General features: G+C 37.0%; 1 pseudogene; it reads right to left on the reverse strand.

Moving 5' to 3' along the window:
• Positions 1–17188: 17188 nt before the first annotated feature.
• Positions 17189–18573, reverse strand: LOC132664646 (small ribosomal subunit protein uS2 pseudogene; annotated as a pseudogene).
• Between the last annotated feature and the right edge of the window lie 7198 nt (positions 18574–25771).

Consider the following 25771-nt stretch of genomic DNA (forward strand, 5'->3'; position numbering starts at 1 on the left):
CAATGAGTTTCTGCCTATGGAGGCAAGCATCTGTGACACCAGGGGATCCAAACAACAAATGAGGGATTTAATTGAAAAACTTGGAAAACCCAATTTTGTTCTCCCTGGACTATTTTAAACCAATAATGAACTGTAAGCTCACAAGACCTTACCTTTTTTTTAATTATTATTATTACATGTTGACAAACCAGTGATTAAATATCTACTTAGCCCTTTACCCCAGAGTTAGGGTGTCTGTTACATTTTATCTTCAAAGCCTGGTATACACATCAGTGGAATAATCTACACAACAAATATGGGTATTGCTGGAAATGCTATTAGCCCCATTTTGGAAAGTGTAGCAATTAAATCTTTTCCCTCAGGTCCTCAAGAGGATTCATATTTAAAAACTCTGGCTGCAAAGCCCACATCACTCAACATAATCGTGGCTCCCTGAACAAACATGAATGTTCAGTATCTGTACAGAAAGGATTTGAAGACAACAATTTTTCTGAACAAATTTTCTGTAAGGTCTTATTTTAAAATACAATGGGCAATTCATATTGCAAATTTGCTCCAAGACCAATTTTATATTGCTATTTTCTAACACCGTCATCTAATTTCTATATTTTTCTGAAAGCAGTTGTTTCATGGGAGAACTTATTTACTAATTTTGGCTAACTTAACAATCATGCTATAGATTTGGTAAAAGATTTGTAAAACCTATAAACCTATACATGATCTAAGGATCAAAACACTTAATATAAAGAATTAGCAAGATATAATCTTGCTGTAAACCCCCTTTGTCAGACTATATATAAAGAAATTGCATTCATTCTTAGGCAAGACACATTTAAAAAGTGTATAAAGAAAATTGAACAGGTTGATAAATCAGACCAAAAGTAGATATTTACAGAGAAATTTGGAATGATTAGCCTAGAGAAATGTGGACTAAGGAGCATGATAATGATTGCCTTAAGCTAATTAAATGAAAAAGTCATTAGAGCTCACAAATTCATCACCAATTTATGAAAGCTACAAGCTTTCACAACTTTCTGAAAATAGAGAATTCCTCATCACTGGGAATATACAAGCTGGTCATGCTATAGAAATGTAAGAATGCTTCCAATTCTCAGATGCTTTTACTCTAATTCTTCTTGTTTGTTGTTTAAATGCCTTCCACATCTGGGGGTGCCTGGGTAGCTCAGTTGGTTGAGTGCCCAATTCTGGCTCAGGTCCATATCTCATGGTTCATGAGTTCAAGCCCCACTTCAGGCTCTCTGCTGTCAGCACAGAAGCCTCATCGGATCCTCTGTCTCCCTCTCTCTCTGCCCCTCCCCCGCTCTCGCTCTCTTTTTCTCTCTCTCTCTCTCAAAAATAAAAATAAACATTTAAAACAAATAAATACCTTCCACATCTGAATCCTAAACAAACTGATGTTGAGTTAATGGGAGCAACTATCCAACTTACATCACACAAAATAATTTGGGGCTTAAAGTTAGTAATCTATAAGAATAAAATAGCTCTAAGTATATATCTTATTTGTAATTGTATAAAAATATAGTAATGCTTTTCTCAGACATTTAATACAAGGAAATACACCCAGAACAAAATAAATTAAGGTTTAAGATGGTGGTACTAGAAATTCAACAAGCCAACAGAGCAACTGAAGTTGCCCTCTTAACTTGAAATCAGAGCCCAAAATAGGTTTTCAGAAAGAGAAAAAGATTTTATTTTCAGTAATTTTTAGTAAGAGTGTTGTATAGATTTAATAGAGACAGGAAAGAGAACAGAAGGAACAAATGAGTGGAAGAGGCAGGTTATAATTTATTAAGATATGAAAATGGAAGGTCTATGCCATTAAAAAAGGCACCCTTTCTGGGCAGGTGCAGCCTCTACTTGTGGTCAACAAAGCAAATGTGCATGCCAGCTGTTTGGATTGCTGCCCCCAGTAACCTGCACATCCTTAAGAAGTAGTCCTGTGAATAAAGGCATTCGATTTTCATTTTAACGAAAGAAAGTGCTCTTTAAGTATAGATTCTGTGCAGTGCTTAAAAATATACCTGTTACCATATGCTTGACGGCACATATTGTTAAAACAACAAAAAGAAGGACAACAGGCCCAAAATGGAGTCACTTGTACTAAGCCCCATGTCAGCAAACCTTGAATTAATACTTAACTTCATTGAGTTTCAGCCTTTCCCAAGAATGTAACCTTTACCAGTCAGTCTGGAATTACCTGGTCGGCACTAGTGAGGTAATACACTGGATAGTCTGCTCCTGTCGCCAGTAGGAATGTGACTTTGCCTGAAATAATCAATCCACTCTGGGCCAGGAACTCCCTTTTCCCACCCCCTTCTGCCTATAAAAGCCTTCCATCTTGTATAGATCCTTGGATCTCCTTTCTATTTGTTAGATGATATGCTGCCCAACTCATGAATCGTTGAGTTAATTAGATCTTCAAATTTACTCAGTTGAATTTTATTGTTTAACAACATTTAGGTATATAATACACCTAATATAAAATTATGAAATACCTATATATAAAATTACAATATTTAGGTATATCTATAATCTCACTCTTTAAAAAAAAATGTATAGAACTTTCACACCAGTGGTTTCACCAAGGATTTATCTTTATGTAGAATTGGAGAATCCATTTCCAGATACTTCAGAGAGGAAAGCATTCACTAGGAATTTTAAATATTAAGTGGATTTTCCAAACTAAGTGGAATAAAATTGAAAACACTTTAAGTTAATTACAATAAAAATTCTTCTAGGGGCGCCTGGGTGGCTCAGTCGGTTAAGCATCCAACTTCAGCTCAGGTCGTGATCTCGAGGTCTATGAGTTCAAGCCCTGCATCAGGCTCTGTGCTGACAGCTCAAAGCCTGGAGCCTGTTTCAGATTCTGTGTGTGTGTGTCTCTCTCTCTCTGACCCTCCCCCGTTCATGCTCTGTCTCTGTCTCAAAAATAAATAAATGTTAAAAAAAAAATTTTTTTTAATTCTTCTAGAAAAAGGAGAAAAGCAAAGATTAAAATATATCTAGGAGACCTGATCATTAGGATCAAAGCCAAGAAGAAATTAAGGCATTCTGGCCAATAGAATAAAAACAGTTTGTTTGGTTTTTTTAAATGCTATTTATCCAAATCCAGACATCATTTTATGTATCCCCTCCTGAAGATATAGGAAACAGCAAATGATTTAATAGGGGAAAATGAGCTAATATTAAGTTGTCAGCTAAGACTAATTTTCAAAGAGATATTATAGGTTATTTTTTTAGAGAATGTTGGTCCAAACATAACATTTAAGAATCAGATTCATGAAGCAGCATCTCTCTTTTGGAACTAAACATTTTACCGACCAAAGTAGAATGATCATTTATGAGAGTTCCTGTGGAGCCTGTATACTAAGTATCAATATGTTTCATAGGACAAATCTCAAGGCAGGAAAACATCAATGATGAAAAACACAAGTAATATATTTGTGTCTATTATCATTCACAGTTGAAAAAGATCAACAGCAAGTGGTATAATTTCAGGCCTGTGAAAAGATGGACTGTAGAGAGGAAATTTGGAAACCTGGCCAAAATAACTTTCCCTAATACGCTGCCTATAAAAGTCCCTAAAGTCTGTCTGCAGAAGCATAAATCTCCACTATTACTCTCGCCTTTGATTTTGCACTTAGAGAATCTTGCATTAAACTGTGCAGCCTGGGAAAAAAAACAATGTAGGCAGATACTCCCACATATAATTTGAGAAAAGCAAGCCCTCTCCTCTACCCCAAAATATCTCCACAGTTAGTCTCAGATTTTGTACCCCATAATTAGATGTGCATTCTTTCTGGGTCCTGAAGGGCTTTTGTGTTTTGTTGTCTTGTGCAACTGGAAAATATTACTGGGAAGAGTAAATCAATTAACACTTTAGAGAGAATTAGTTACTAAATAAGGGAGTGAGAGGTCTGAAGCAACACAAAAGGAAGGCGCTAAGCAGGAGACACCTGAGCCAGATTTCAAATCCTTCTCAGTTGTTTCCAAGGCTTTGTAAATTTATGTGCATAATATGGTTAGTAACAATAAATAATGCTAATTGAACACATTCTATGTGGCAATGTACCAACCCCTCACGTGGGTAGCAGATTTGAAATTCACCAGTTGCAATGACCTCAGATGCTCCAAAAATGCTTCATTAATTTTTCTAGAATTAAATACAAACTAGTCCGTAAGTACCTATGTCCACTAATTGAGGAAAAATATAAACATTCCCAATCAAAGTAATTCTAGGCACTTCTAATTTTAAAAGAAGTAAATTCAGAATTTAATCTCAGTTGGTATAAACTTTCATCCTCCCCTTTGATCTCATCTTTTCTCTATTAATGGTGTGAGACGAAGATGGGCTCAACCCAATGCTTTGAGCCATATGGGGCTCAAAAGCCTCCACTATGAAAGTACAGTTTCTCTGGCCTAGTTTTCAGGTTCTCAGGTTATTGTCTCTATTATAGACACTAACTTGCCATTTGGAAACTTGAAGAAAAGCAATACTCTTTAAATCTTGACTGAATCCTCCATCTCTACAACTTCAAGGGCGAAGCCCAGACCAAGTAGGTAAATACCAGGAAATACCAGGAATGCAGAATGTCTCTGTCAGTACTTCACAAGGATTCTTCCATTGCACATGCATTATTTTACTTAAAATTGTCCATGGCTTGGGGCACCTTGGTGGCTCAGTCAGTTGAATGCCTGACTCTATATTTCATCTCAGGTCATGATCCCAGGATCATGGAATCCAGCATGGACCCTGCTTGGGACTCTCTCTCTCTCCCTGTCCTTCTCCCCCATTTGTGTGCTCTCCCTCTCTCTGTAAAATAAAATTTAAAAATTTTTTTAAATAAATAAATAAAATAAAATTTTCCATGATCATGGGTAGTGAGTGAAAATCTGGGATTTTCCTCACGTAGGACTGACAGCAAAGTCTGAGCAGTTACCTAGCCCTATTTATATTGTCACTTAGAGGAACAACAAAACCACCATCCACTATTAACACCTCAATTTTTATTTCACTAAGTTCAATGGCTGGTTAAGTTTGATGATCTAACAAAGGTCTAGGACACAGAAAAGCAAAAAAAAAAAAAGGGGGGGGGGGGGGAATATTATGTGTTACTCTTAAAGAGAGACCCTAGAAATACACTAAAATGGGGGAGCATGAAAACCTTCCTGTCAAGATTAGGTGCTCTTCAGGGACTGTATCCATTTGGGGAGACAATTCTCTAAGGGTCTCTCATAATTCTGCACTTGTGTACAGAACCACTGATGGCCTTTTTTCTGGTTTGTTTTTCAAGAATTTTGCATAGTAAACAGCCTAGGAAGATAGAAATGGTGTCTTCCTCTACAGAGGGCAGGTTTGTTTGTTGTCAAATACAATGAAGATAATGTCTCCCCTCAGGGTGAAAGTTGGAGAGATTTGCTTGCAGTGCATTAACAAAGTTTTCTTAGCTTGAGTTTCCTTAGCAGTGACACAAACTCATTGTATGTGCAGCATCTACCTGGGCTGTTCCACCTCCCTTGTGACTTTGGGGACAAGAGTAACATATATGAACATGAAGCTTATGCTGCATTTTGTGCTGTTAGTCCATTGTCTCTGATGCAGGAATCTCATGTCCTCTGCCAACATCCACGAAATTGGCAGGCTAATCTGTTAGCTTGCAAGAAGGGTAAAATCTCAGAACATCCACAGTCCCTAACACCCATAAAATCTTGCTCTTGCCTTAAGGTAGCCTCTACTATAGTGTTATTCTGTTTTAGCCTATTAATATCTACCATGGGTTATAAACTGAGAATAGTGTATCAGACAGCTTAGGCAAAGTTGTGAAATGGTAACAAACAACCTAAACTCTTAGTGACTTTAAACACTGGAGTATTGGGAAACCTGGGTAACTCAGTCAGTTTCCGACTCTTGATTTCAGCTCAGCTCATGATCTCACGATTCATGAGTTTGAGCCCTGAGCCAGGCTCTGTGTTGATAGTGCAGGGCCTGCTTGGGACTCTCTGTCTCCTCTCTCTCTGCCCCTCCCCTGCTTGTTCTCTCTCTATCTCTCTCTCTCAAAATAAATAAATATTTTAAAAAATAAAAGAAATAAACATTGGAGTATTGATATATATTTAACAATAAGCTTTCCAGGAATAAAGTCTTGATTTGTAGTATTTGGCAATTTCCATAATGTAAATACTCCTACCTTGGCCAATTTTAAGCTGCTAATATGGCATCCTAATGCAGAATTGTGAGGAGATGAGTACAATCATTTTCCACAAGCCAGTGCAAGCCAACTCTAGTACACTACTGGCTTTATTAACAAAGGCTTATTTCTTACTCATGGTACATACTTTTTGCAGTTCAGCTTCAATTCTGCCTAAGGTCATTTTCATTCCAAGATATAGGCTGAAAGAGCTGCCTTTATTTGGGATAGGCCAATTAGTGGTAGAGGAAAAAGAGTAAGAGTGGAGCTGTAGGATGACTCAATGAATCTGCTGGGAATTGATGTAAGTCACTGCTACTCACATTTTATTGGCCAAAGCACATCATGAGGTCAGTGGGTTGGGAAGTATACTCTTCCTGTCAAGATAGATCCAGTAAGGAGGGACAGCAAGTACTTTGACACTAATAAAATCAATAATAATATGTATCATATTATATCTTATTTATATTATATCTTATTTCTCTTTAAATTCACACCACCTGAGACAATACTTTGCACATAGTTAGTGCTAGGTTAATGATAAGACTAAATAAGCAGTTAGTGATCACTGAGTCTTAATGATAACATTAGAAGGGTAGGCTAACGTGTTTGCTGTAATACTAATATTGTGACTTAAACTTGTTTTCCTTTTCCCAATGTCTTCCCAGAGGACTACACAGTGCTCTCCAAGGAATGCAGTATATCTAGTAGTTCAGGCTGTTAATTGTCTTAGTATTTTACATTAAACAAAAATTTCTTGAACTCATACTTTTGGGACAAGCATTGTTTTGGACTTGTGAATAGATAGCAATATGAAGAAAAATGAAGACAAAGGCAATGTGAAGACAAAATTATTGCTCTCATTGAACTTAAAATCTATCAGGAAACCTATCATAAACAAATTAATAGACATATAATATGCTATTCCATGATAAGTTCTATGAAGAAAAATAATATTTCATTAACATTTATGAAACCATTTTTATGAACTTATGAAACCACAGCAAGAGTACAAAGGGAGACTCACCTATATTGTGTCTTTAATTAGTAATTAAAGCTCTATTTAGCAAAGAATATGACATTGTACAGATTAATGACATGTATAAGTTGTGAATTTGATAAAAATAATTTTCCTACTTGTTTTTATTGTTTTGATCATTAATTACATCTTTATTTAATAAAGAATTTGTAATGTGTTTTCACAGATTTTATGTGGCTTGTACTAGATTCATTGTTTCTAGGTTTAAAAATTTTAAGCAGTATGCTTTTTTGGAGTTTTGCTATTTCAGTTTTCTTTTACTTTGGAGGATCGGTTTTGTATTTTCAAATTTCTATTATGTTTTAAACCTGTCCTCATTCTTAATGGTATAAAGAATAAAAATATATAATTGTATTCAATGTACTCATAATTTGAATTTATATTCTATCTAAAAACATAAAAAATACAAAAATTAAAATTATTTGCATTCATGTTTTCAAAAGTGCCCTAGTTTTTTCTGAAATGTTTAGAATTATCCATTAAAATTAAAGGACAAAATTTTAACTATGGTTAATGAATATAAAATTTTAAATTACACTACATGTAGTGCCTTGTAGGCTTTAGTAAAGAATTTAGAGTTTATTTTAGATGGAAAATCTTTGAAGAGTTTTGAGCAAAAGACTGACCTGATCTTATGTCAATTTTAAAATTATTTTTCTGAATGCAATGTGAAGAATGAATTACGAAACAGCAAAAATAGCTACAAGAAGATCAGTTTAAAAGCTATTGCAAAGGTCAGGTGGAAAATGAAGATGGTTTAGATGGTCTAACCACCATGGTTAGACATGATGGATGTGGTAAAAGTGGTCCAATTCCAGAAATATTTTGAAGACAAAGCCCAAAGGATTGGTGGACTCACACCTCCATATTTTTTTTTTTAATTACAAAAAAAAATTTTTTTTAAGTTTATTCATTTTTGAGAAACAGAGTGCAAGAGACAGGGAGACACAAAATCTGAAGCAGGCTCCAGGCTCTGAGCTGTCAGCACAACATGGAATTGGCACAAAAACAGACACATAGACCAGTGGAATAGAATAGAGACTTTAGAATTGGACCCACAAATGTATGGTCAACTAATCTTTGACAAAGAGGGAAAGAATATCCAATGGAAAAAAGACAGTCTCTTTAACAAATGGTGCTGGGAGAACTGGACAGCAACATGCAGAAGAATGAAACTAGACCACTTTCTTACACTATTCACAAAAATAAACTCAAAATGGATGAAGGACCTGAATGTGAGACAGGAAATCATCAAAATCCTAGAGGAGAAAGCAGGAAAAAACCTCTCTGACCTCAGCCGCAGCAATTTCTTACTTGACACATCTCCAAAGGCAAGGGAATTAAAAGCAAAAAAAATGAGCTATTGGGACCTCATCAAGATAAAAGCCTTCTGCACTGCAAAGGAAACAATCAACAAAACTAAAAGGCAACTGACGAAATAGGACAAGATATTTGCAAATGACATATCAGACAAAGGGCTAGTATCCAAAATCTATAAAAACCTCACCAAACTCCACACCTGAAAAACAAACAATCCAGTGAGGAAATGGGCAGAAAACATGAATAGACACTTCTCTACAGAAGACATCCAGATGGCCAGCAGGCAAATGAAAAGATGCTCAACATCACTCCTCATCAGGGAAATACAAATCAAAACCACACTCATATCACCTCACGCCAGCCAGAGTGGCTAAAATGAATAAATCAGGAGACTATAGATGCTGGTGAGGATGTGGAGAAACGGTAACCCTCTTGCACTGTTGGTGGGGATGCAAACTGGTGCAGCCACTCTAGAAAACAGTGTGGAGTTTCCTCAAAAAATTAAAAATAGATTTACCCTATGACCCAGCAATAGCACCACTAGGAATTTACCCAAGGGATACAGGAGTACTGATGCATAAGGGCACTTGTACCCCAATGTTTAGAGCAGCACTTTCAACAATAGCCAAATTATGGAAAGAGCCTAAATGTCCATCAATTGATGAATATTGTGGTTTATATATACAATGGAATGCTATTTGGCAATGAGAAAGAATGAAATATGGCCTTTTGTAGCAACGTGGATGGAACCTGAGAGTGTTATGCTGAGTGAAATAAGTCATACAGAGAAAGACAGATACCATATGTTTTCACTCTTATGTGGATCCTGAAAAACTTAACAGAAGACCATGGGGGAGGGGGAGGGGGAAAAAAAGTTACAGAGAGGGAAGGAGGCAAACCATAAGAGACTCTTAAAAACTGAGAATAAACTGAGGGTTGATGGGGGGCGGGAGGGAGGGGAAAGTGGGTGATAGGCATTGAGGAGGGCACCTGTTGGAATGAGCACTGGGTGTTGTATGGAAACCAATTTGACAATAAATTTCATATTAAAAAAAATAAAGTCACTTTTCTCAAATATTCTTTTTCACACCTCTAAATTTTTGCACATTTATATTTCTATAATTAAGAACTCATTGATCCTATTATTTTTCTGCCAAATATTCCTATCTATCAAGGCTTTGAATACCAAAAACCTTTCCAGTCTCAATAGAATGAAGATAAAATGCTGAAAATGGTAGGAGGTTAGTTGATGTTTGGGGGACAGGAGATCTTAATCTCCACAAGCAGGTATCTATTCTACTTATTACCTTCTAAATATGAAACTGACTATTGAGTACTACAGAATACATATTCATTAGCAATTCATTAATTTTTTTTCAATCTCACCTGTATGCATGAATAGATCCACAAAAATAAAAACTAATCTTCTTGTCAAGAGAGACTAGTAATGATCTTTGCCTAACTGCTCCAGGAAACATCTCCCCTCTCATGAGAAAATATTTTGCAGTGAATTACAGAGAACTTATATTGACTAGGGCTTATATATGCTACACACCAATACACTGGAAAATTATACCCTGACTACATTATCACTATTTGTTTTACAACTGGTAGAGTTGTAAATAATTCTCAATATTGAGGTTCTGAATATATTCTTTCAATATTATAGAACTAAAATTGTCTTTTCAAGCAACTAAAATTGTCTTTTTCCACATAAAGCCTATTATGTCCTAAAACTAGTTTCTCAGTTTTAACAGTCCTTTCATTAATTATATAGTCCAAAAGGGATTTGCGAAGTGAAGATAATTTATCAAAGCAAGTAAACTGATATCATAATCAAAATGGTTGCTACAATAGTCATTAGTGATACACTCTTAACTAGGGAAGAAGGAACTTTAAACTTTGTGAATAGTAAAAGCAGCTGGTCCTTTGGGCTAGCAGTTCAATTCAGTTTTGTAAGGAAAATACATGAGTCAGAAAGGCAGTAAATTCTCAGGTGGAAACACCAAAAAGAATGACCCATGTTATTAAGGGGATAACTCTATTAGCCCATAAGACACACAGAATTGCAGAGAAGAAAAAAGATATATTTAAAAAGAATCACAAGTGATGGTTGCTTTGATCTATTGTTAAATGACTGCAGGTAATTCTCCTCTGATGAAGAATACTGACTTCTACTTTCCATGGCATTTAGTTGCATTTAATGCTTCTTCTTAACCATATATCTTGTGCCTAACTCCATTAAAACACTCATATTGTGTCATAAATGTTGATTTTTATCTATTTCTTCTACTAGATTGTGAACCACTTATTGAAATAAGGAGCACTAAGAAAGGTCCTAATAAGGATGTGAGTGGTTCAGTTCTGAACATGTTAAGTTTGGGATGCCAGTGAGGTAGCGGCTTATTTTACTAAAAAGATCTTCCAAGTCTAGGATACATTCATGTTTCCGTGTATGTTGATTAGATGTCTCAGATCATTTTATATAGTAGATGTTCAATAAATATGTTGACTGATTTAATCACTAATGAAAATTTCATTACTAGGTTTTAAAGCTGATTGTTTCATTCTGCAACTTAATAAAATTCACTCTAACTTCCTACTTTCAAAGAAAGAGATCACATCATCATGATGATCAGATAGAGTAGATCATCTTTTACTGTCTACAAAACATACTTTTGTTAAGAGAATGCTCTTTTCACTTTGATTACACCATCTAAAGAAAAGTGCTCTTCAAGAGGGCAGTGTTCATGCTAACAAATACAGTCATACTACACGTCAAGAAGTGCTAGGCCAAGTTGTAGTCATGCAAACAATTTTCTAAGAAAGGAAAAGGAAATAGGGAGAGGAAGGAGGCTGACTCAGTGGGAGGCTGTTTGTTAATTAGTAAATATGTGCTGTACACATATTGAGCCATGTGGCTGCTTTTCAAAAAAGCAAAGTACATGGAGAAATGTGGCTGTTTCCTGAAAATATGCTCACTTACACTTCCCCAAAAGAGAGATTGTTTATTGCCTGTGAGAACGAGGACTTTGTTTTATTGAGAAGAAAGAAAGAAAATGGGGAAGTGAGAAGTAGATACTGTGGAGTCAGCCTGAAAAAGAGAAAAGGTTTATGGCTGAGGGTTTGTTCAACAGAAACAAGTAGATACATATTCTTCTTACCAGAATGTCACAGTCACATTTTTTCTTCCTAGAAAATTTGCAAAATAGAGTTGAAGACAGAATTTGGGCGTGGATGGGGTAGGAGGCTGGTGACAGTTGTTGGCACCCAGTTAAGTTTTCTAAGTATGTTTAAAATGTAGACAGTTTAATCAAGGGCTCTCAGGATCACTAGGGCTTGGACTGTTGTCCAGGTCCTTGGCCCATGACCATGTCACTGAGTTCATGGACTTTTGTTTATTTATTCAGCAAATATTTACTGAGAACATACTAAGAGCCAAATATTGTTCAAGGTGCTAAGAACATAGCAATGGAAAAAAAACAGATTAATGTCTCTGCTCTAAAGGAATTTACATTTTACTGCAGGAGACAGGACAATAAGCAAATAAATAGGATTTTCAGATGGTGATAAGTGCCATGAAAAAAACTAAACTAGGGTGATATGATAGGAGTGACCTTGACATTCAGTAGAATAAAATCCTCTCCACGGTGCCAGACTGGCTGTATTAGGGTGTGACCCATTAGAGTCTCTGTAGGGATCATGGACCACTCAAAATCCAAGTCTATGCAGAAGACAGCATATTCACCCATATTGGACGACTGCTCTAAAGGCTCCTGACTGGTCCTAGACCTATGCTGGCTAAAGGCTCTTCATGATCCAGAAGCAACTGCTGTCCAATAGCTCTGAGTTGCTCTGAAATTATAGGCCTCTTTAAGCAGATGCTCTTGACTAAAATAACTGCTCCCTCCAAGCATGCCCTGATTTATGGCCGGCTTAGTTTTCTTGATGGCCTTAATGTTGTTGATATCAAATTCCATTTAACCTTGAACCTCATCTCCTTTCTCTACTGCTATACCTAGACTATCCTGCTTGCTTTCTGTAAGAAGACAAGCTTACTTAATCCTATCTAAGGCCTAACTCTGTCTAGTTGTAACTTGGATGAAACACGCTACTGACATGCCCCACAATGATGACATCCTGGCAGAACCTGGTCTTTGCTCTCCCTGTGCCAGCACCAGGACTTTTGCCAACTTGCCTATTCTTACAAATGCTCTAGCAATGCCTCTTAAATCTATATATCTAGGATATTTTGCCAACTGAGGTTAAGATGTTATGCTTTGAACACTTCGTAGTAAATGGGCCGGAATAAGATATCTAAACCAAGATTGTGAATTGGCAGATAAAAACTCTACGTATCAATACCAAAAATGTCAACTGTCTGAGAGGCATACCTGTGGGCACAAGAATTCAAACTAAGTGACAGAAAAGTCTGACTCAGAAAGCAGTAGTTGTTACCAGAGCAGTAGCATCAAGTCTATGCCAAAATGGCTCCAGAGCAAAGCAGAGGCTTATGTTAAACTGAACTTACTCAGAAACAGAAACTCAGAGCCATTTGAAATAAACCTGGCTGCCTAACAGAGAACAAAATGTAGGTATGGATAGAAAGATGCAGAGAAGAGAAATGGTACAACTTGAGAGAAAAAAGAAGAAAGGGGGCTGGTCTGAAGTTTTGGGTTTTTTTCCTCCAGTATTTACGAAGCCTAGTGGTACTATCTGCAGTTGGAGTGTGTGAGATTTCCACATAGCCTTCCAATAAACTCCTTTTCACTTGGTCTATTGGAAAGTTTTTCTCAGTACCCTAGGCATGTAACATTGGAGTGAGAAGCTACATAGCTCTTTCAGGGTATCTCAAATTCTTTGGTATAATAATCAGTCTTGGGGAGTTATTCCCATGCTACCTGTACTTCCTCTACCTGTGCCCATAGGTATACCTCTCAGACAGATGACATTTTTGGTACTAAGGATAGGTAGTTTCTCTCCACCAACTAGCAGACCTAGAGTTCACATATGTTATTCAAGACCCTTTACCATCAAGTATTCAAAGCATAACATCTTAACCTCAGAGTCTCAGAAAGAGAATCTGGTTGGCTCAACTGTACTTTTGATTGTTTTCCTATGAGTTATCTGTCCAGTCAGCTGTGGCAAGACCCTAGAGGTGAGGATCTAAAGACTCTGTGCTACAAATGTGGCAACCATGAGTGTGATCAGAGGAGAGATTTTCTTAGATGGAGGGCAGGGTGAGGTGCTAATGATTAGCCAACAGGTCCAGTCATCACTCGCAACTATCAATAAGGCTATACTTTCCAGGCCAATGGCCATAAAGAATCTGTGTCTCCAACTTATATGAATGCTTAAATTGCCCATTGTTAGTGAGAATGTAGTTCTAAGTTAATTCACTTTCCAAAGACAAATCAGACTGTAGATGCTGAAGATAGACATTTTGTAAATCTTGATCTAACATAATTAGTCTAGCTAAGCAAGAAGTTGCAAAGTAATGAACAAGAATGTGAATAGAAAAGAATTATAAGGCGGAGTGCCGGGTGGCACAGTCAGTTAGGTGTCCGACTTCAGCTCAGGTCATGATTCCGTGGTTTGTGAGTTTGAGCCCCGCGTCAGGCTCTGTGCAGGCAGCTTGGAGCCTGGAGCCTGCTTCAGATTCTGTGCCCTGCTCTCTCTCTGCCCCTCCCCAGCTCCCGCTCTGTCTCTCTGTCTCTCAAAAATGAATAAATATTAAAAAAAAAAAAAAAGGTAAGAAAAGAATTATAAGGGGCTAGAAAATGGTGGCAAGCTTCCTTTGCACTTGCATATGTTGTTTCTTCTCCCTAGATTGTCTTTCCTTCCACCGCCTTGGCAAAGTCTTACTCACTCTTCAAGACCTAGATTAACCATCATTTCATCTGGAAAGCTTTACTGACATGGCCCACTTTCTTCTCTTTCAGGCAAAGATCATCAGTCTCCCCTTTGATCAATTGCAACGTGCACATCATGTCAATCTTTATTTCAGCAATTCTCACAATAACTTACATGTATTGCTTTACAACACTGCATCTACAATGCTACTTTAAGTCCCTTGAAGGCAGAAACACCATTTTATTTGACTGTGTATTCCTGGGCACCTGCTGGGTGCCTGAAACAGAGTTGGTATTCAAGAATTGTTGACTGAATGAGGAAGACTAAAAGAAAGTATATTATTGATTTGGCACAAGTGTAGTCTGAGGAATGTTCCAGATAATTGAAGCTTACACTTTCAGCAATCAAAACTTTTAAAATGTTTTATAAAGATGGAAATCTTTCAGATTTTTCTGTCTGATTTAAAAAAAATGAAACAATATCATGAATACTTTCTAATTTATTCAAATTCCTCATTTTGAATCAATTATACTTTAATGTATTCTCAAGAAAGCTTCGTTCAGGCACCACCTCCACTAAGAAGCCTTCTCTAACTCTAATAATATATCATCTTATATTATTCATGGGGCTGCCTTGCATACTCTTACAATCTTTATGGAAACAAAAAAATCCAAACTCATATTTACAGAAAACAGATTGCCAGAGGGGTGAGGGGCTTGAGAGTGGAATTGGTGAAGGGGATTATGAAGTACAAACTTCCAGTTATAAAATGAATAAGTCACAGGGATATAATTTATAGCATGTGGGATATAGTTAATAATATTGTACTAAATTTGTATGATGAAAGATGGTAACTAGAGTTATTGTGGTGATCATTTTGTAATGTATAGAAATGCCTAATCACTGTTATACACCTGAAATTAATATAATATTGTATGTCAATTATACCTCATAATAAAAAATATTATAGTTTGCAACTATAAGCATTCTTATAGGTGACATACTTGCATCATTTTTCAGCAACAATATCACATATTAATAAATATATTTTCAAACGTTTGTTTTTTAAGTACCTTTTCCATAATACTATTTTTTAAAAAAATTTTTTTTACTGTTTATTTATTTTTGAGACACAGAGAGAGACAGAGCATGAGCAGGAGAGGGGCAGAGAGAGAGGGAGACACAGAATCCAAAGCAGGCTCCAGGCTCTGAGCTGTCAGCACAGAGCCCGACGCTGGGCTAGAACTCACAAACTGCAAGATCAAGACACCAGCCAAAGTCAGATGTTCAACCGATTGAGCCACCCAGGTGCCCCTCCATAATACAATTTTCCCCAAAAATGTTTACTTTCTCATTTTTTTAAATATGAAATTTATTGTCAAATTGGTTTCCATACAACACCCAGTGCTCATCCCAACAGGTGCCCTCCTCAATACCCATCACCCATCCCCCCCCCTCCCTCCCACCCCCATCAACCCTCAGTTTATTCTCAGTTTTTAAGAGTCTTTTATGGTTTGGCTCCCTCCCTAACTTTTTTTTTTCCTTCCCCTCCCCTATGGTCTTCTGTTAAGTTTCTCAGGATCCACATAAGAGTGAAAACATATGGTATCTGTCTTTCTCTGTATGACTTCTGGAAAGAGCCTAAAAGTCCATCAACTGATGAATGGATAAAGAAATTGTGGTTTATATACACAATGGAATACTATGTGGTAATGAGAAAGAATGAAATATGGCTTTTTGGAGCAACGTGGATGGAACCGGAGAGTGCTATGCTAAGTAAAATAAGTCATACAGAGAAAGACAGATACTTTCTCATTTACTGTGAAAAAAAAAGTTTTCTTTGCTTTAATGATACCTAAAGGATAAGCAACTTGTTTTTAAATATTTGCTAAGTAGCACTTTATTGATAAGTCTTTTGTCATCAGTGAAAAAATAAGAAAATTTTAAACACCTTTTTGTAAATAAAATACCCAATTTGTCTCTAAATTCAACAGCAGTTTTAAGTAATTTTCAATGAAGTAACCAGTAAAATTCTCTATGGTGGCAAATATTATCATTGTTATTCTCCATTTCATTACAAAGTCATGTAAATACTTGACAATATTTTAAAGGGTCATGTTTTTATGAAATTAAAAACAGTGTTGATGCACTTCTGATGAAAAGCTTTCCTGTCAATGATGCAGTTAAGAGATTTCCCATATAAAAATATTACCTAGAATATTTTTGGATTTTCAGCTGCAGGCAAAGCATCAAAGCTTCAGTTCCATCATAATATATATTTCCCATAAACATTTTTAAAAGAAAGTCAGTAAGGATTCTCTCTCTGCTGAGAATTTATCTTTTTCAGTAAATTCTTCTTCTTTTTAAAGTTTTTATTTAAATTCCAGTTAATTAACATACAGTGTTCAGGTATATAGTAAATTCTTCCTTTAAAGGCACAAAATCGTGATCAGTTTTGAATCTCCTTTTTGAAATACAATCTAGCAAATAGATTGAGACACAGTAGAAATGCCAATATATCCATCCAATTCTATCACTACATAAATTCTAATGCTACATAATTTGTCTTAGCTGTTTCTCAAAGTCTTCAGCAAAGTTTTCTATGTAACTTCCAGCACTAGTGATAAAGGAATGAATATAACTTTGTGGCTTATTACTTCATGAATTATTTCAGTCTTATTCACTCTGGAAGGAAAAACAGTTTTCCAATTGGTCTCTCTCTCTTTTTTATTTTTTATATTTAGAAATTCTTTATTTTCTGTCAACCTTATTTCCATTTTGTTTGCCTTTGTGGAAGAGCAGCGTAAGACCATTCAGTGGTTGTTCCTACCTATCCAGTGGCCTGAGCAGTGGGAGCTGCAGACCAGTCTTCAGTGGCAGGCTGAGTGCTCTCGTCTTCGGTAGGAACTGCTAACAGGCACAGAGGACACCTGCATGCCTTCACACCAGTCTGCAGCTTCAGGTTGAGTAGCGATGAACCCAGGAGCTACAACAGTCCATTCACCCTGAAATTCTTCCTTGGTCACAGCCTTTTCAGCAGCAGCCCGCTCTTTCCTTTCAATATCTTCAGAATCTCTGTAGAAGTAGAGATCAGGCATTGGGTATTGTATGTAAGTGATGAACCACGGGAATCTATCCCAAAAACCAAGAGCACACTTTACACACAGCATGTTAGCCAAGTTGACAATAAATTATATTAAAATAATTTAGAATTAACCAAGAATGAACTCCAGGTTACTTTCAAATACAAATACTTACAAATAATAGGAGAAATTCACAACATTTATTAAACAAAACATATATATATATATATATTTATTATATACATTTCCATATATATTTTATATATATTATATACATTTCCATATATATTTTATATATATCCATATAATATATATGGAAATGCCAATAGTAAGTGTATCTGGGTAATGGGAGGGTGTGTAATTTATAATTATTATAAAACCTGTATTTTCCATTTTTCTAGATGAGTATGTGTTACTTGTGTAATTAAAACATTATAAGGACAAAAAAAAAAAAAAAGGAGAGATAAAGCATGACCTCCCATGGGTGTTCACAGGAAATGGTGCCACACTTGTGCAGAACTTCCTGGGTCTGCATCCACCACATCAGACCCACTGAGTGAGCTCCCTTGTTGTTGCAAGGGATGGCAATGTCCACATAGCGCAGAGGACAGTCTGTGTTACACAGAACAATGGTAGGCAGATTAACATAAGATGTCTCTGTGAGAGGCTGGTGGTCAAGTAACCACCTGGGATCAATAACCACCAAAAGTCTCAGCTCCCAGAAGGCTGCCTGGATTTGGTTAGTGAAGGTTCCAGAGGTGAAATGGCCAGCAGTCCAAGTGGCTCTGGTAGCAGTAGCAAACTTCAGCACAGTTTACTGACCAGTATTCCTGGGTGATATGACACAGACATGAGCCAGGTTTTCCATGGCAACAATGGCATCAGCTGCCAGCAGAAGCTTCTCCCAGGTTCTCTTCAGATTTATGATGTAGAGGCCATCAATTTTCCTTTTGTAGATGTACTGTTCTATTTGGAAGTCAAGGTTGGTGCCAGCTCAGTGGGTTCCTGCTGCAAGGATTTTGAGGACATCCTCCTCCTCCATTTGCATGACATTGAGGGCTCTGGACATCAGGAAAGTTTCCCTTTAAGTTATGATGGGAACACAGAACAATGTTGTATGGACCCCTGGAAAGTCCAAGTGGTCTTTTTTTATAAGTAAACTTCTAAACATTTGTTATTAAACTAGTGAAATTTCACTAAATGCCAGATTGAGTAACTCTTACCTTTGAAAACTTCTGAAAAATGCAAAAGACTGTCCTTATGTTTTGGATCCTTAATTGCTTTTTTAAAAATGTTTTTTAATGTTTTCATTTATTTATCTTGAGAGACAGAGAGAGTGCTCACGAGCAGGGGAAGGGCAGAGAGAATCCCAAGCAGGCTCCATGCTGTCAGCTCAGAGTCTGACGCAGGGCTCAATCTCAAGAACTGAGGGATCATGCCTTGAGCTGAAATCAAGAGTCGAGTGCTTAACTGATTGAGCCACACAGGCGCCCCGGGATGCTTAGTCTTTTAAAGTCTTGCTAATTTCTCAAGGCACAATATATGCAGATGAGGTTATTCATTAACAATAATAACACACACAAAAACCCTTGGAAAAAAACTTGGAATAGTTTCATCATAAATTTGAACATGAGGACAGGTGACTTTTTGTCATATCTGATTAGATCTTGTTTAATAATGTAGTTGCCAAAAAGCATGTTCACAAAGAGAAGCGTCACGGCTAAGATTTTCTTTTTAGTCCAGTTGTGCTTGTATTATTAATTTTATCTGCTGTTTCTTTGGAGGACTTTTTAAGTCACTTGTCCATTTCCTGAAGGCTAGTTTAGTAAAAACTTAAAGCAGCCCAGATAACCCACAATAACTCATGATGAAGAAACGGGAAGAGGTGCCACTTTTGTTCTGGGGAATGCAATTCCCACTCCTTTGCTTCCATGTGATACCATGTTAAATCCTAACACCAGACATCCATGGGCTACTGACTATGATGGCCCATTGTCAATCGTTTTTATTAAATGTTAGTAAGGACTGATTTCCTTTTTTTTTTTTTTTTTTAAATTTTTTTTAACGTTTATTTATTTTTGAGACAGAGAGAGACAGAGCATGAATGGGGGAGGGTCAGAGAGAGGGAGACACAGAATTGAAACAGGCTCCGGGCTCTGAGCTGTCAGCACAGGGGCCCGATGCCGGGCTCGAACTCATGGACCGCGAGATCGTGACCTGAGCCGAAGTCGGCGCTCAACCGACTGAGCCACCCAGGCGCCCCAGGACTGATTTCCTTTTAAATTATTTTTAAATAAATAGAAGTTTTAATATTTTCTTCCCACACTACAGTGGATTGCCTGGTGCTCCCTGAAGTATACACACCTCACTTTGGAGTAACTGTTCTAATATTTGCTTGAATGAGAAAAGATGTCAAACCTTTGAAAGATTTCCATGTACTGAAGTCCTGAGATTCTTACTATCTTGAGTACCAGAATGTACCATTTATCGTTTGGTGTTATTTTCATTTTAAATATATTTGTCTTGTCTCCTCAGCTAAATTATAAGCAACATGAAATCATGGCTATACTCTTTTCTTTCATTCTTCATGTTACCTAGCATAGTAATTTGTCTAGAAGATGTATGATTCATATGTTTTCTTGTGCTAAATGTTTAGCTTCTCATATACTGTTATCTTGTGTGCCTGAATTGCAGTTTCTGTAAGGACAGGAAACTTTTTATTCTTCTTTGGATTTCCCACATCTGCCACATAACTTATATGAGCTTTTAATGAATATTTGTTGACTAAAACCAGATAACCAAATAGATTTGACTAATGACCCCATTTTATCCAGAAATTATGCCAATAAACTATGGATCAGGACTCTGATAAAATGAATTTATTCTTTCATTTATTCAATCAAGTAATGTTTACAGTGCATTTTCTATGTGCCACACATTAATTATAACTGTGGTATAGTAAAACAGAAAGTAGAGAACACAAACTAAAAGCATGATAAAGTAAACCTGTTATATAATAATCATATGATAATCAATATTGGATAGAGGATAAAAGACAATGTTACACACTCTTGTAAAACTATTCAATTCGGTATATAACACCCTATGTGCTTGTAAATTAGTTATCCAATATTGGTCTGTTTTCCTCACTGGAAAATAAGTTCCACTGAGGCCCAGACCAGGTCTGACTTGTTACTACTCCACCCCTGGGGTGTAGCACAATGCTGACACATAATCAAGTATTAAATAATCATATGTTGGATGAATACATAGATGAATGTATAGGGAGAAAAACAACACTGACAGTTGCATATGTTTTTTAATCCCTAAATAGGGAGAATTGTAAAACAGAAGATTAACCTTTGATTGAAGACAATTTGAGAAAGACAAATTATTCAAGTAAATTAGCCTATAAGTAAACTTAAAAGACTAATTTAAAAAATAAGTTTCTATTGGATTTTGGCAGAGGCTGACAAGTTCAAGAATTCAGTAATTTGCTCAACAAATATGTATTGAATTCATATGAAATGTTAGGCACTGTACTGGGTGCTGAGATGCAGAAGAGTAAACTAAATGTGTTCTCTGTGCATGTGGAATTTACAGATATGCAGAAGGTACTAAAAAGCACAAAGACTACTTTTCCAATATGTAAAATGAAACAAAAATTCTCTATTACCAAAAAGAATTGCATATTTGATAACATAAGCAAATACCTAACAAGTCTTTGATTATACTTTGGCATACATACATATTTTAGTTATATATGTGTAACTTCTGGTCTCACATTATGTTCTGTGGTTTCCTGTATAATTGATGTTATTCCACACTCCAAATCATTGCTCATACTTTGCTCCTTGCTAGAATCCTTTCCCACCGAAGGCCTTCTTTTACTTCTCTACATCTACTTATCCTTTAAATTTCTTGGACAAACGTAGCCCCCCAACCACCACCTGACACTCTTCAACCACATTTGTGTGTGTGGCTCATCATTGTACTTACCATAGTATTTATTTCCCTGTCATGATTTCTTCGTCTCTTTTCTGAACTCTAAATCTCTCTAGGACAGAGGCTAATTTTCACTGATTTTGTATTTATAATGCCTAGTACATAACAGATGATCAATAAATGTTAACTGGAGCTGAAGCTATTTTCTATGTAGAAACCTGTATCTACCTAATATAAGAGTAAGGACTTCACCTGACAGTCTATATTTCCAAGATTTCTTACAAAGGCATTCTACAATCTACTAGCTATCAGGAAAAATCACAGCTACAAGCATTCACAAACCTGATTACATTCTTATTTCTTCTCACCAACAACTTAAATCCACATGAGAATTTGAGGCAGAGAATATAATGGGTCTTTACCATCCTGATCACATAAAATCCATTTATCTTCTTAACACTTCAAGTACCAAAAGACTACATGATAAGCAAAGTCACATTTCTTCTTTGGCAAGTCTAGTGTCTAAAATGCTGCTAAAATGCTACAGGGGAATATTCTCTGTACCATTATCACTCCTGGGGTAATAGATGAGTTTTTCCAGAGACAGAAGAATACAAAAAAAGCTATCAATATATGAAAATATCTACCATCTGTGAATATTATCTCTGACTTGGTACCTCAGATACACAGTGAGGTCCTCTCATCAATTAATTATCATGTTGGTATCTCTGTATTATCTGTTGCCACAATAATGTTTCAAAACAAACCATTGAAACCCAGTGTCTTAAAATAATAAACATTTATTTAGTTCACTGCAGGTTGTCAATATTGAATAGGTTTAGCTGGAAGCATCTTCTGATCTCTAGATTTTCTCATATACCTGAGGGCTGGGTGACAATTGGCTGAACCAGGATTGCCCTGGCTCAGATGTCTGGAACAACTTAGCTTTGTTTTACATGCCTGTCACATCCTCCCTGCAGAACAGCCAGACATGTTCTCATAGCACGGCAGAGGGGAATAGTGAGCAGGCCCAGTCATGCAAAAAGGCAACAAAAAAGTACATGCACCATTCAAGCCTCTGCTTGTGTCATGTTGGCTAACATCCTATTGACAAAAGCACGTCACATGCTCAAGTATAGTCAGAGTAAGAGGAACGTTAAAGTTATAGGACAGAGACGCTTGGGTGGCTAGTTGGTTAAGCATCTGACTCTTGGTTTCGGCTCAGGTCATGATCTCACAGTTTGTGGGTTCAAGCCCTGCATTGGGCTTTGCACTGATAGCATGGAGCCTGCTTGAGATTCTTTCTCTCCTCTCTCTGCCCCTCTCCCGCTTATGCTCTCTCTCTCTCTCTCAAAATAAATAAACTTTACAAAAATAAAGTTATGGGACAAACATTGTGGATTCAAAGAAGTCATTAAGTGAGGCCATTAATACAACCCATCTATGGACACCTGGATTCCTGAACCTACCACAAAATTTTAATGACACAAAAATTTAAAAGCCTGTATAAGAGAAATTGCATAACATTTCCATATAATGAATTCAGAATACTTCAGAAAGTAAAGTTCTCTAAGAAATATACTGCAGGGTTTTAAATATACTGCAGGGTGTATTTGGAGTTTGACACTCAGGTTCACAAAAGTATACATTTTTAAAAATATATTCCCATCTGACATACTCGCATTAAACATAAGGTAAAGGAAAACTATGCAATAATAGTAATTATAAATTTCAAGTAATTTTGTGAAGTCCAGAAAAGTACAACTGTTAAGACAGATAATATAGAGGGTCCACTAAAGAAAGAAATAGGATGGGGGCAGCTGATGGGCTCAGTCAGTTAAGCATTGACTACAGTTCAGGTAATGATCTCGCGGCTTGTTCGTGAGTTCAAGCCCCATATCAGGCTCTCTGCTGTCAGTGTAGAATCCACTCCAAATCCTCTATCCCCCTCTCTGTGCCCCTCTCCCCCCCAAAAATTAATAAAACCGTTTTGCAGAAAAAGAAGAAAATAGGATGTAACAAAAAGAAAACAAAACCTACAAAGATATATGCACACACACATAAAAAAATAGTATAGCCAAATCTTCCAAACGAATACTGAAAAAAAATTGCTTAAACTAGAAAATTGGATCTAGCAATATTTTAAGAAAATAATAGCATTAGTTGGGTTTTTCTGGCAGCAAAAAAGCCACACGTAGGTTAACTTGAGTTGATTTATGGGAACATATGCAAAAACGGTTTCTCAACAGTCATATGGTCAGGCCTCCAGAAAAACTGGAATGTCATTCAAGATGCTTAGGTACTCTATATCTCTGCAACTACAGTGATCCAGCCAGAGTGTTGTTCACCCTGTTGTTTGTTCCTCAGCAGCAAGTATCTGCTGCTTTTTACTCTAGGTTCTCTCCCATATGGCTAAACTTATCTATGCTTCTGCAACAACTATTTCTATCTCACTGCCACTTCCATCTACCTGTTTTTACTTTTACCTCATTACTTCTGACTACTGCTTTTTTGAATATATATAAAAGCCTCTTTGTTTCCATGTCATTCTGTTACCTGTATCTCTCTTGGGGTGTCTAATCCCACCATTATCACCTTTCATCACCTATTGGCAAAGCCTTTATTCCAGGCCATGTCTGAAGCTACAGGCTAATTTTTAATGTTTATTTATTTTTTTTTAAATTTTTTTTTTTTTCCAACGTTTTTTATTTATTTTTGGGACAGAGAGAGACAGAGCATGAACGGGGGAGGGGCAGAGAGAGAGAGGGAGACACAGAATCGGAAACAGGCTCCAGGCTCCGAGCCATCAGCCCAGCGCCTGACGCGGGGCTCAGAGCCTGACGCGGGGCTCGAACTCACGGACCGTGAGATCGTGACCTGGCTGAAGTCGGACGCTTAACCGACTGCGCCACCCAGGCGCCCCAATGTTTATTTATTTTTGAGAGAAAGAGAGAGACAGAGCACTAGCAGGGGAGGGATAGAGACAGAGGGAGACAAAGAAACCGAAGCAGGCTCCAGGCTTTGTCAGCACAGAGCCTGATGCAGGGCTTGAACTCACAAACCCTGAGATCATGACCTGAGCCGAAGTCAGATGCTTAATGGACTGAGCCACCCAGGTGCCCCAGGCTAATTTTTAAATGAACGTCTTTGGCTCTAGACCCTACCATTGTTCTGCTCAGCTATTGTTAAGTGTTGGTGTTATTGGACAAAAACGAATCCCTCAGTTAAGACTATTAGTGTTCCCTGCACTCTAAGGCCTCTCAGAAGAGGGTAGCCTAAAATGTCAAGTGCTTTCAATAGACTGTTTAATATAAAAACACTACAAACAAGAAAAAACGAATCCAGGAATGCAAGGATATATCACTATAAGGAAATCTACGATACAATTCCAGTGTGTGTTTTATTTTCAACACCAAGCAATTCTCCAATTCTCAGGGGGCACTGACAGGATGTCTGGCGATTTAACTCAATTCTGAAATTATCTTCCTGGAGATAGCATCAGATCCCACAGGTTATGAGGTGAGCCCTATAAGATGGCCCCTGCTCTTCCACAGATGCCATTTGCAAGTCCAGGTGGTCACCCGTGCTTCTCACCTACTGGCTTTAGACTGGAGGTTCCCATGATCCCCTTTCGGGGTTTGATTAATAGGCAAGAGTGGCTCACAGAACTTAGAGAAACATTTTACTTACTATTTTACCAGTTTATTATAAAATAACATAGCTCCAGAATAGCCAGATGGAAGAGATGCATAGGGCAAGGTATGTAGGAAGTGGTGTGGAGCTTCCATGCCCTCTTCAGGCATGCCACTCTTTCCAAATCTTCATGTGTTCACCAACCAGAATCCCTCCCATCTCTGTCCTTTGGGTTTTTATGGAGGCTTCATTATATAGACACAATTGATTAAATCATTGGTCATTGGCAATTGATTCAACCTCCAGCCCTTCTGCCTTTCTCACATGTCAGGAGAATGTTTATGGTTTTGGTTTTTTATTTTCTCAAATTAATCTATAGGTTTAGTGCAATCCCAACTGCACTCTTGATGAGTTTTTTTTTTAATTAGACAAAAGTACCAATATAGCTGATAATAACAATCATGTGAGAAAAAAACTAGAAATTTTGAAAAGGAAGAATAATGAACATTTTCCTTAAAGGTAGCCTGTACATACACCCTATGGTTATACCCTGAGATCTGTGTTCAGCCCTTTGTTATGATTGCTCAGTTCATTTGATTCATGCTTGTGCCTTACCAGTTGTTAAACGTTTGGTACATTTGCGCTGTTTATAGATATTAAACCATATCCTATAGCTATAGTAATTAAAA

Source organism: Panthera onca, chromosome F2 (genome assembly GCF_046562875.1).
Source record: "Panthera onca isolate mPanOnc1 chromosome F2, mPanOnc1 haplotype 2, whole genome shotgun sequence".
Classification (NCBI taxonomy): Eukaryota; Metazoa; Chordata; class Mammalia; order Carnivora; family Felidae; genus Panthera; species Panthera onca.